The following is a 12,640-nucleotide window of genomic DNA, read 5'->3' as shown; positions in this document are numbered from 1 at the left end:
ATGAATAATTGTATGTCAATAATTCTAGCAATTTTGATAAAACTAATTTCTTCAAAAAGACAATGTCCTCAAAATTTATACATGAGAAAATGGAAAATATGAACATTACTACATCTGATAAAGAACTTTTATATGTAATTCAAATATGTACCACAAAGGAAACTTTAAGAAGGAATAAATAAATAAAGGTGCTGGTAGCTCAAGCTTGTAATCCTAGCAACTCAGTAGAGATCTAAGGATAGTGGTTGGAAGCTAGCCTCAGCAGAAAAGTCCATGAGATTCTTTTTTATATATTTTATTTTTATTTTTAATGAATATTTTTATTGTAAAGATACTGTACAGAGGGGTTACAGTTACATGGGTAAGGTAATGAGTACATTTCCTATCGAGCATTGTTACCCCCTCTTTTGTTTTTCCCCTACCCCTTCCCTTCTCCAAATTAACCAACAGGGGAAGTGGAGCTGTGGCTCAAAGTGGTAGAGGCCTCGCCTTGAGCCAAAAAGTTCAGGGACAGCACTCAGGCCCTGAGTTCAAGCCCCATGACCACCACCACTAACAACAAAAGTAAGAAATATAACCAATCAAACAAAAACGTCCTCAGAAAAAGAAAGAAAAATCATTTCTCTTACCAAAATGTATAAGGCAATTATTATTGAAAATACAGATAAATACATTTCATGAATATACAATAACCATTAATATAGTAAATAATAATAAAAATAGATGTACAACTAGCCTTTCTGAATCCTAAACTCCAGCTTTATCATTTACTTGTTTATGACTTTAAACAGATTGCTTAACCTATTGGGCTGTAGTTTTCCCATCTGTACATGTTTATTCTAGGAACACAAGATTGATTTTCCATCCAAAGTCAGTGTAAATCACCATATTGACAGAATAAAAGAAAAACACCATAACTATCTCAGTAAGATATAGAACAGCCATATGGTAAAAATTAAGACCTTTTATAACCCTACTTAGAAATAAAGACTTCTTATTCTAGAAAAAAAGGATATTTTTAAAAATTGTATTGCTATCATCTTATCTTATTTAAATATTTATAAAATAGCATTGCTATCAACTTCTTTAATGGCATAATAGAGAACAATTTGCTCCCTCATGGATATACTATCACTGGCTCTTTCAATATTGCACTAGAGAGTCAACAAATATCCCCCAGCCATTTCAGCATCAATTAAACTCAAGAGATTTCACTTACTTTCCTGTGAATTTAATTATTCAGAAATGAGAAACATTTCTGAGTTCTATATCCATTTTCTTTTTCTTTCAGATTGACAATATTTTAGAGCTTTTAACTGTCATTTGTATAGTTCTCTACTGCCACCTCCTGGTAATAAACTGTTTTATCTGACCTATAAACCTCAACTTTAGGGAAGGTATAGGGAAAAGATAATCATCAGAAATCAAACTATTTATCAAGCATTGTTGCCTCCTCCTTTGTTTTTCCCCTACCATCCCTTCCCTCGCACCTAATGTACTCATTACCTTGCTCATGTAACTGTAACCCCTCTGTACAGTATTTTCAAAATAAAAACATATAAAAAAAAGAAAAAAAGAAATCAAACTATTTGACCAGAAGCACACTTGTGACTGAAACCCCAGCCACTTGGGAAACAGAAGCAAAAGCATTGTGGTTTGAGAACAGCCTGCCAAAGGGCCATGTAAAAGAAAGTGTGTAAGACTCTGTCCTGGACAGTAACAATACTTTGAAGGATCAAGGAAAGAAAAGGTCTGTTAGTGAAAAGTTAGGTTGTGGGATGGACCACTATGGTAAAATAAAGGGAAGGATTGTGAGGCCTGAAGATCAATGGAACAAACTAGAAGACCCAGAAATAAAGCCATGTACTTGCACAGTTGTCTAATACTTGACCAGAGAGCCAAAAATGTACGGTGAAAAAAAGATAGCCTTTTCAATAAGCAGTGCTGGGAAAACTGGACATCCATATATAGAAAACTAAAATTGGCCTTTTCTGCTTGACTCATACATATACTAGATATTGCAAATAAGGGAAACGATGGGACCTATGTTTCTTTGGGCCTGGCTTACTTCACTTAATAGAATTTTTTCCAAGCCTTTCCATTTCCTAACAAATGGGGCAATGTCATTCTTTCTGATGGAGGCATAGAATTCCATTGTGTATATATACCACATTTTCTTGATCCATTCATCTACTGAGGGGCATCTGGGTTGGTTCCATATCTTAGCTATGGTAAATAATGCTGCAATAAACTTAGTTGTGCTGGTAGCTTTAGTGTGGTCTTGTTTGTAAACATTTGGGTAAATGCCCAAAAGTGGGATTGCTGGGTCATAGGGGAGCTCTATGTGAAGTCTTTTGAGGAACCTCCATACTGCTTTCCAAAGTGGTTGAACAAGTTTACATTCCCACCAACAATGAAGTAAGGTTCCCTTCTGTCCACATCCTCTCCAGCATCTGTTGTTGTTAGAGTTCTTGGTTTTTGCCATTCTAACTGGAGTGAGGTGGTATCTCAATGTTGTTTTGATTTGCATTTCTTTTATGGCTAGGGATGTTGAGCATTTCTTCATGTGTCTATTGGCCATCCTTCTTTCTTCTTCAGAGAAGTTTCTCTTTAAGTCTTTAGCCCACTTATTTATTGGGCAGTTGTTTCTTTGAAGATTTGTTGTTGGGGGATTTAATTTTTTGAGTTCCAAGTATATTTTAGATATGAGACCCTTGTCTGTTGTATGGCCAATCCGTGGACTTTATATTGATCTTGCTAGCTATGTCCTTTGCCATGCAGAAGCTCTGCAACTTCATGCAATCCCATTTGTCCAACCTTGCTTTGATTTGTTGTGTTTCTGGGTCTCTATTAAGAAAATTTCGGCCTGAGCCAAGGAGACTGAGGGTTTCTCCTATTCCATCCTGTAATGTTTTCAGAGTGTCTGCTTTGACTTCGAGGTCTTTGATCCATTTGGAGTTGATTCTGGTGCAGGGTGATATATAAGGATCTAGCTTTAGTTTTCTACAAGTAGTTAACTAATTTTGCCAGCACCATTTACTGAAGAGGCTGTCTTTCTTCCATTCTATTGTTTTAGCTCCCTTATCGAAGATTAGATGGCTATAGGTCTGTAGGTTCATTTCTGGGTTTTCAATTCTATTCCATTGGTCCTGAGGCCTGTTCTTATGCCAATACCAAGCTGTCCCTTAGATATGTATTTTAATGTTTTTTTTCTTTCATGCATTTGTTTCTAACGCATTTATAAGATTATTTCTTTGTTGCTTTGTACGTCCCTCCCCCCGCAGTATAACCCCTGCTCTCACTATATTTGATGTTGGTATAACTTGTGGAGAATATGGGGAAAAACAAGTCGTTTAAGGATACAGGTGGACCTGTTGCAACAATGAGAAGTACAAGTTGTCATGTCGAAAGAGCTTTGCAACGTTGGTGTGGGGAGGGGAGGGGGGAAGGATTGGGTGGGGGGGTGGGGGGAAGGCTGGGAAGGGATACGAAGGGTAAACAAAGGAGGAGGCTGCAATGCTTGATAAGAAATGTACACATTATCCTGCCCATGTAATTGTAACCCCTCTGTACAGTATGTTCACAAATAAAATAAAATAAAATAAAATAAAATGAAAAAAAAAAGAAAACTAAAATTGGAACCCTGTTTGTCACTATGCACCAATATCAACTCAAAGTAGATCAAAGACCTCAGTATGGGAACTGAAACACTGAAATTTCTAAGATGGAGTGGGGAAACATTATAACTTACAGGCATAGGCAGGAACTTTTTGAAGAGTCCCAGGGACACAATAAACAGGAGAGAGACTTGACAAGTAGGATTACATCAGAATAAAAAGTTTCTGCAATGTAAAGGATATAGTTACTAAACTAGAAAGATAGCCAACAGAGTGGAAGATCTTTACCAGCAATACATATGACATAGGCCTAGTATCCAAAATATACAAAGAGCTCAAAAAATTGACCCCCCCAAAAGAACTAATAAACCAATCAATAAATGGACTATGGAGCTAGAGAGACTTCTCAGTAGAAGAAGTAAGAATGACTCTAGGGAGGAACTCAAAATCTGAACATTTAAAATACTATTTATCAAAATGAATTCTAGGATGTGGAAACGGGGTTTTTAGTGTCATTGGTGGTGGTGTTTCTTGACTTTGGATATTTTTTTGTCTTTTGAGAGGAGCAAAGAAAGATGCAGAAAGGGAGGGAGTGGGAGTGAACAAATGCAGTAGTGTTATTTCAGTATACACTGTGTGGGAAATGAAGCATGCAACTTGTAGGCAGGGACATGAGAGGAAAACTAGGGTAAAGCAAAGGTAGGGGTTACATTGTCCAAACAAGAAATGTACTCATTATCTAACTTACGAAATAGTAACCCCTCTGTACAATGCCTTAATAATAACATTAAGATTGTATTAAAAAATAAATAGCCAGGTGCCAGTGGTTCACGTCTGTAATCCTAGCTACTCAGGAGGCTGAGATCTGAGGATTGTGGTTCAAAGCCAGCCCAGGCAGGAAAGTCCATGAGACTCTTATCTCCAATAAATCACTCAAAAACTGGAAGTGGTGCTGTGGTTCAAAGTGGTAAAGCAATAGCCTTGAGCAAAAGAGCTCAGGGACAAAACCCAGGCCCTAAGTTCAAGTCCTATGACCAACCAACCAACCATACATACATTCATACATACATGCATGCATACATACATACATACATACATACACATACATACATACATGGAACAACTGTGAGCCTCTGAGATTAGGAGAGGCCAGTGATAAAGAGCCTTCTCTGTGGTACCTGCATATAATGAAGCAATGTCAGAGTTGTACCACTATGCCAACTGAGTGTTACTCCTAATTAGGATAATTATCAATTATCCTGCAAACTCTCCTAGGAGCACTCCCTAAAGAATGTCACAGAAAACCAGAACCTACAGAGATTCCTGATTCCTGGCTGCGGACCACCTGTGGAGCACTCATTCCCTTGTCTCTTTGGTGACAGTAAGGGGTGATTGACAAAAGCTAGAATTAGTCTTCACAATGAATGTGGAGTTACCTGCCATCCCACTCTGAGACACATAACAGAGCCTATAGATGCTACATGCTGAGGATTTCTCCACAAGAAAAAGAACAATCCCCAAAGACTCACCTGGAAGAGGCTCAGAAAACAGAACTTGGGTCATCCTGTTTCAGAAATACTTGCCTGCCTGCTGTATACCTGTTTTTGCTACTTGAGCTGGGTCACAGAGACCATCTGTCAAGTCTAGGGTTGTATCATCCTTGATTATTATTGCTCCTAAGGTCATCTCAAGACCAGAGACTTGGGTAGTGCAAGAAGTGCTGCAGCCCAGGGCCATTTAGATATAGTTTTATGACCAAATGGCAACATAGGGACATGCTAAGTGGTGTTTAGGAGCTTTTTTCCTGCTCACCAAGCTCTGTTCTTACTGTGAATTTTCTATCCCATCTTGAAGTCTTCAACATTCTATGTCAAGAGCAAAGTCTTCAAAACCAGCTTAAAAACAACTAAAGAGGAACCAGATACAACCAGTATGGGAAGAAAACCAGACAACAGTCAGGAGCATTCAATTGGCAATGCACCCTAAAGTGAAGGGAGCAAAACTGTTAGCGGTTTCTCCTTCCCCACCAGATATTTCAGAACTGAAGCCAAAGGTGGAGAATGTGTAAAATGTGTTCAGGTCCTACCTGTACATGCCTACAACATAGATTTTGACACACTTTAGTGACAAGGCTGTCTACATTGCAGAGAAGACATGCCAGTTAGTACCATGCACTAGGAGCTGCCCCCTATATGCAGTCAGCAGAAGTTAGACTAGGCAGGGGGATCTTGAGTTGGAGCAGTAGAAGCCAAGAGGACAGGTCACACACCCTCCATTAGGAGGTGCAGTAAACCAGGGCTGGGAAGGGGAAGGGTGACCTTTTCTGACATTCCACATTCTGTTCATTCGTTCATGCTCCACAAAGGGCATCCTCTGCTTCTCCCTGGTCAGGTTTGGGCCAGTCCAGGGCTGGGAAAAGGTGCTATCCCTGGCCCTGGAACATCATAAATATCTCCACAGATACCCTCAACCTGAGCTAGTGCTCTATCTGATCTCATTTCCTGCAAGGTCTTCACCTTGACAAAGTAAAATGAAAGGTGTGAAAGAACAACATACTAAGATTAACTAGAGTCCCATTTATCTACAGCCAGGGCATCTTAAAAGTTTGATGGTATCCATTCCCTGGCTTCATACTGCATTTACATAATCCATTCCAGTGTTAGAAAAATGTCCCTCTGTGGTGAAGAAAAATCCACATCTTCCTATTTCAACTATTAACACCTACAAATAATTTCTATCTTCAGTGGAGCCTAAAACAACTGGGCCTCAGGTCCTGGTGAACAAGCTTAGTCTGCTGGATTCCTGGCCAGTGTGTCTCTCCTATCTCTCCAGGATATGACCTTTGAGATACATCGGGGTTGGATAGGGTACCTCACCTGGATCCCTTGGCTCCTGGTCCTGCTCTTGCTTCTGCTCCTGCTCCATCTCCAGCTCTCTGGTCTTCATTTGCACATAGTCCTGTACTAGTGAAGCCAGTTGAATGTATGCATCCTTCTCACTGAGGGAGGCAAGGTCTGAATTGCTCTCTTCTTCCCCTGAGGAAGTAGTCACCTTGACAACTGAGGCTCAGGCTTGAGGCCAGTGTCCATCTGAGGGTGTTCATTCACTAAGAGCCAAGCACCAGTGTGGTCTCTGAGGCAGTCTGATCCCAAAAGCACTGGGAAGAGTGTGGGCCTCTGGCTTGGCTGTGTCACCTGAAGGCTGCCTACCTCCCATAGGGCCATGATTCTGAGAGGCAGAAAGGAGAAAACTTTATATATAAAGTCCATAAGGGCACTAAATGAGGAATGATGCCACCAGCAAAAATCACTGATTAATGATGATGGTCCATTGCCACAGCCTTCTTCAGACTTTTGAGATAATGTGGCATATTAGGGGTTTCACTTACTTTCTAATGAACTAAACCAGGCCAACTATGTCTATATTTCCATATTTCCTACTTTTATTTCTGAGCAGCTTCTGTCCAAATACCTGATCTCTCCCTACCATGACAAACTGAGTCTACCATTTCTCAAGAGGAATTCAGAAGGTTCCCTCTTTGTCTCTGTCCCATAATTCTTTGAAGATGTCTTGGGTTTGCTCAGCTTTCTCTAGCCAAAATAATGTCCCAGCTAGGAATTCCCATGACCCCTCATGTTCAGACCTCATTTCCACATCTTTCCATCCTTTCTCACCTTTTCCACAAAATATCAACCCATACATCCTTCTGTGAACAAGAGCAAGTGAGGATCATTCCCATTCCCATAAAATTACTTGGTATGTGATGGGACAGGCACATGCTTCTCATATACTTCTCATCAGCTGCCTATAGCTGTCTGTCTGTAGTGCTAAGTTGGGCCCATGAATGATGTTATATATCCAAATGCTCATTGGAAGAAAAAAATTTCCCCACCCCTAGAACATGTAGAGCTGGGATGAGGGTTAGTTATTCCTTCTATAGTCTTCTTTCTTCATAGGAATTTAAATTTCTAGGGACATACACTATTCTGCATTTGTACATGAACTCTCTAAAGTGCCTCCTGTATTTTTGGAGATTCTTTTCTAAGAGGGTGGGTGTGGCAGAGCGGCCTCTGTTCCTGTGTGACTCCCTCTCTAGGTCTGAAAGCCCATGAAAGGCATCCACAAATGTAAATGGTTTGAATGCTGAAAGTGCAGAGAGATATGTCTAAACCTGAGGACTTCAAATTTTGCTTGAAGCTAGAAAGCCTGAGCAAAGTACTGAGAAATATGGAACCATATTTCCCTGTGCAAGGTTATTCATTTATTTCAATAACTCAGAAACTCAGAGGGGAGGGTAAGACTCATATCCCTAGTCCTTGGGACATTAAATGACAGGTACAGAGCTGAAGTCTCTTACCTGCATGCACACCTGTCCTTAGCAGGAGCTAAGAAATATGACTTCTGTTGAACTCAGATCCAAGTGCCACACCAGTCCCCACTCACACCAGATCCATGGACACACCTATCTCCTGATGATTGCCTGCTTACACTGCTTTGGTTTAATGACTAGTCCCAAGGAGCATGCTGTAGCTAAAGCTCAAGTTCCAGTTTCCACTGAACTGCATCTTTCCAAACACAAATGCAGGGCTCATCTGATTCTGAGTATTGTTAGAGTAGAGATCTGGAATTCCCAAGCAACAAGCTTATCTGGGAAGGTGGTACCCTGCTCAGAGAAGAGGAATTAGGGCTCACCGAAGGGATGACTAGAATCAAAGTTGCCCAGAGACTGGCAGCTTTTGAAGTACAGTCTCCCTGATTTAAAAAAACAAAAACAAAAAACACAGAGACCAGGGGAATCTAGACAGGAAAGGAAAACCAGGAGAGAGCCTAGAAACAGGCAGACTTAAAACTCCCATGGGCTCTCCCAACAATTATGCCTTCCTTGGGACCCACACTGCTCAGCCTAGCCCCATTCGGAAGGCTCCTCATTGCAGCCAATTTGGCTGCTCCCCAACACACACACATACACACACACACACACACACACACACACACACACACACACACACACACACACATGTTCTCTCCCATCAGGTTGAGGGCAGTCCTTCTGGAGGCTGTTTGCACAGCTGCTTTGAATGATGGGAGTATTTACAGAGCCACTTGGGTCAGACCAGTCCCCCTTGGTTCACCTGCTGCAGGGCTGCCTGAGCTGGAGGGCCAGACCCTCCTTAGCCCATCCTTCTGTGCCCTCCAGTGGCACATAGGAGGTACTGGAGTCCCCAAAGTTACCAACTGTCAGTACTCAACCAAAGGCAATCACTATTATTGGATACCTCTGGAGTCATCCAGGACCTTCTTTTTAGAAATATACTCTCCATAGGGGCTCATCTTCTCTCAGCCATTTACTCCCTAAGTTCATTGTGACACCCAGAAGTACTCACTCTTTAACCACACATATGCCAACAACAGATGCAGCCCTGACAGTCTTATGCCATGTTAACACAGTACACACACGCCTTCTCTCAGATCTCCGCAGATGAATATTTTTCCTGAGTAGATATTTCACAGGTCTATGTCACAGCATCAGTAACGGTTCTCAAGTACAGGATGCCCATAGTCTCCTGGCTCTAGATTCTGCAGACTCCACTTTGGTACAGTAAAAAGGGACAGCAAGAAAAGAAGCCCTGCTGAAGTCAGGCCAAAGGATTGTGTGGGTGGCTGGGAAGAGCCTGTGATATAAATATCCTTAGCTATGTAGCATGGGGCTGAAGCTCTTGGCAAGGCAATAGATTTACCTGGGTATCCACTGGTAGGTTGTTTCTTCTATTGTATTCAAACACAAGAAGGGGAAATACATGACAAGAAAATATAATGGCCTAATGGGGAACAAGAGGTGAAGAATTACCAGAGGGTTTGTTGACTATCATCCCCCAGGGAATAGCAGGATGCCTCCCAATGCTAAGAAAAATAATTTCTCTAGGTTGATGTACCTTTTAGAAAAATTATGAAGGGTTTCTTAGTAATGGTGGCTTATGCCTTTGGTTCATGCCTATAACCATAGCTACTCAGGAGATTGATATCTGAGGATAGTGGTTCAAAGCCAATCCAGGCATGAAAGCCCATGAGACTCTTATCTTCAATTAACTGCCAAAAAGCCAGAAGTAGAGGTGTGGCTCAAGTGGCAGGCATTAGTCTTGAGTAAAAGTGCTCAGGGATAGCATCCAGGCTCTGAGTTCAAGCCCTAGGACCAGTACAACACACCACAAACCACACACACACACACACACACACACACACACACACACACACACACACACACACACACATACACACACACACACACTGTTAAGGGACGAAACCCTCTACTGCCTTTCTGTTTCCTTTTCTTAAATCTTTACAGCCAGCACTCATCAACATCATTATGCCATACCACCAACAAACCAGAGCCATTGTACTTCCCATTTGGTCTCACCTACAAATGCCATAATAAACTAACTAACATATATATATATATATATATATATATATATATATATATATATATATGTCATTTTAGGAAATTCCTATCCCTCCATTCTTATGTAATGTTTTAAAATCAGCCTATTTTAGGAAACAGGACCATATATATTAATTTGTAAATGCTGAACTTCAAGCAATAGAAGGGAAAGACTGTTAGTGGTTAAAGGTAGACTTTTCATAAGGCCCTCAAATCCTATTTAGTGAAACCTGGTCTGCAAACCCTACCCTGGTGCTATTCCTCTAAAAGTACCATGAAAACTCAAGGTCAAAAACCCAATTCCTATGCACCATTTTGTACCCAAATCATCATTTAGATATGCCATCTCCCAAAAGTAGGGTAAGGTATGGGAAGAGTTCACTTTAGAAGCAAAACGTAAGGAAGCAGCAGGCTCCAGTAGCCATGTCTTTTATCCCTGCTAAGCAAGAGGATGAGATCAGGAGGATTGTGGTTCCAGATAATACTATGCGGAAACCAAGACCCTATCTCAAAAAATAACCAGCACCTACACAGCAAACACAATTGTTGTCATCTACATCACTCTGTGTTAGAGGAATACCCCAGCATGGCGAGCAACTAAAATTTGTCAGGGGGCCCATAAGACACTCTCACCTGAACACCATCTCTCAGAGTGAGTCCTGAAGGGGCAGTTCCTGACTGGGGTTCTTTTTGGTTGTTGTTGTTGTTGCTATAAGAGGTTGGACAATTTAGAAAAGAGATTTGTATAGCTGACAGTTCTGCAGGCCCAGTGTGCCACCAGTCTTTTCTTGGCTTATACAGAAAGCTATGTGCTGCTCTGTGGCAGAGAAGCAGAAAAGAAGTAGGTTCTTGATGACGAGATCAAATATGTACAGTAGAAACAACAGAAAGCCAAACTCAGATTTTGTTAATGACCCCTTCTCAGAATAACCCATACTTGAGGTAACTACATTAATTCCTTCATATTGGTAGAGTTCCCATGATCTAATTACCTCTTGAAAATCCCAAATCTAAACACTGCCATATTTAGGACCAAGCCTCAACATGAGGTGAAGGAACCAACCATATCCAAAACCAAAGCAATTCCCAAAGGCTGGAAAAGAGATTCTCAGTGGAGCAAAATTGTGCCATTCTCTATAATAACAATTACAATTCTACACACAAGATGTCAAGATTTGTACAATTTATTCATATTTCTCCAGACACCCATTCCACCCTGCATACTGTTATGAAACAGTGAAATCCTCTACTTCCAAACATCCCTGTAGTGGGTGGAGGGATGTGGCTATATAAAGTGGTAGAGTGTTTGCCTAGCAAGTGTGAAACCCTGGGTTCAAACTCTAGTACTACATACACACTGTGGTGAATTTTTTAAAAGCATGGATAAATACTACTGATCATTTTCTGTCATTTAAAGAACAAATGTTAGGAGGAGGAAATGAAGGAAAAAGGAGCACAGGGAGCTATATTTGCTGAGCATCAAGAGAATATAGATGGTTGTGGGGAAGGCTCTGGGCTCTAAGTTTTATTCTTTGTTTTGTTTTGTTTTGTTTTGTTTTTTTGGTCGGCCGTGGGGCTTGAACTCTGGGCTTGGGCACTGTCCCTGTGCTTGAGCGCTCTACTGCTTGAGCCACAGTGCCACTTCTGGTTTTCTGGTGGTTTATTGGAGATAGGAGTTTCACGGACTTTCCTGCCCGTGCTGGCTTTGAACCGTGATCCTCAGATCTCAGCCTCCTCAGTAGCTAGGATTACAGGCGGGAGCCACCTGCGCCCGGCTTCTAAGTTTTATTCTTAAGAAGCTCTCTAATTATCTTTCAAAGGGTGGTCAATAAGCCAGGTAGCTTGGGGTGAACTGAGTTCTCTACTAAGGTAGAGATTGGTCGTTAAGTGAATTGTAGGTTTTTAAAAAAAAAAAAAAAAAAAAAAAAGATAAGGATTCAGGTGGACCTATTGCAACAATGAGAAGTACAAAATGTCATGTCAAAACCAGCTTTACAATGCCGGTGTGGGGGTTGTTGGTGGGAATGTAAACTTGTTCAACCACTTTGGAAAGCAGTATGGAGGTTCCTCAAAAGACTTCACATAGATCTCCCCTATGATCCAGCAATCCCACTTTTGGGCATTTACCCAAATGTTTACAAACAAGACCACACTAAAGCTACCAGCACAACTATGTTTATTGCAGCATTATTTACCATAGCTAAGATATGGAACCAACCCAGATGCCCCTCAGTAGATGAATGGATCAAGAAAATGTGGTATATATACACAATGGAATTCTATGCCTCCATCAGAAAGAATGACATTTCCCCATTTGTTAGGAAATGGAAAGGTTTGGAAAAAATTATATTAAGTGAAGTAAGCCAGGCCCAAAGAAGCATAGGTCCCATGGTTTCCCTTATTTGCAATATCTAGTATAGGTATGAGTCAAGCGGAAAAGGCCAGATAATGTGATGTTAGGAAAATGAACCCTTAAATATGTATTTTAATGTTTTCGTTTCTTTCATGCATGTATTTCTAATGCATTTATAAGATTATTCCTTTATTGCTTTGTATGTCCCTCCCCCACAGTGTAACCCCCGCT

Source organism: Dipodomys merriami, unplaced genomic scaffold (genome assembly GCF_024711535.1).
Source record: "Dipodomys merriami isolate MVZ:Mamm:240054 unplaced genomic scaffold, mDipMer1.0.p SCAF_133, whole genome shotgun sequence".
Taxonomy (NCBI): domain Eukaryota; kingdom Metazoa; phylum Chordata; class Mammalia; order Rodentia; family Heteromyidae; genus Dipodomys; species Dipodomys merriami.
Note: the sequence above shows the minus strand (reverse complement) of the source record.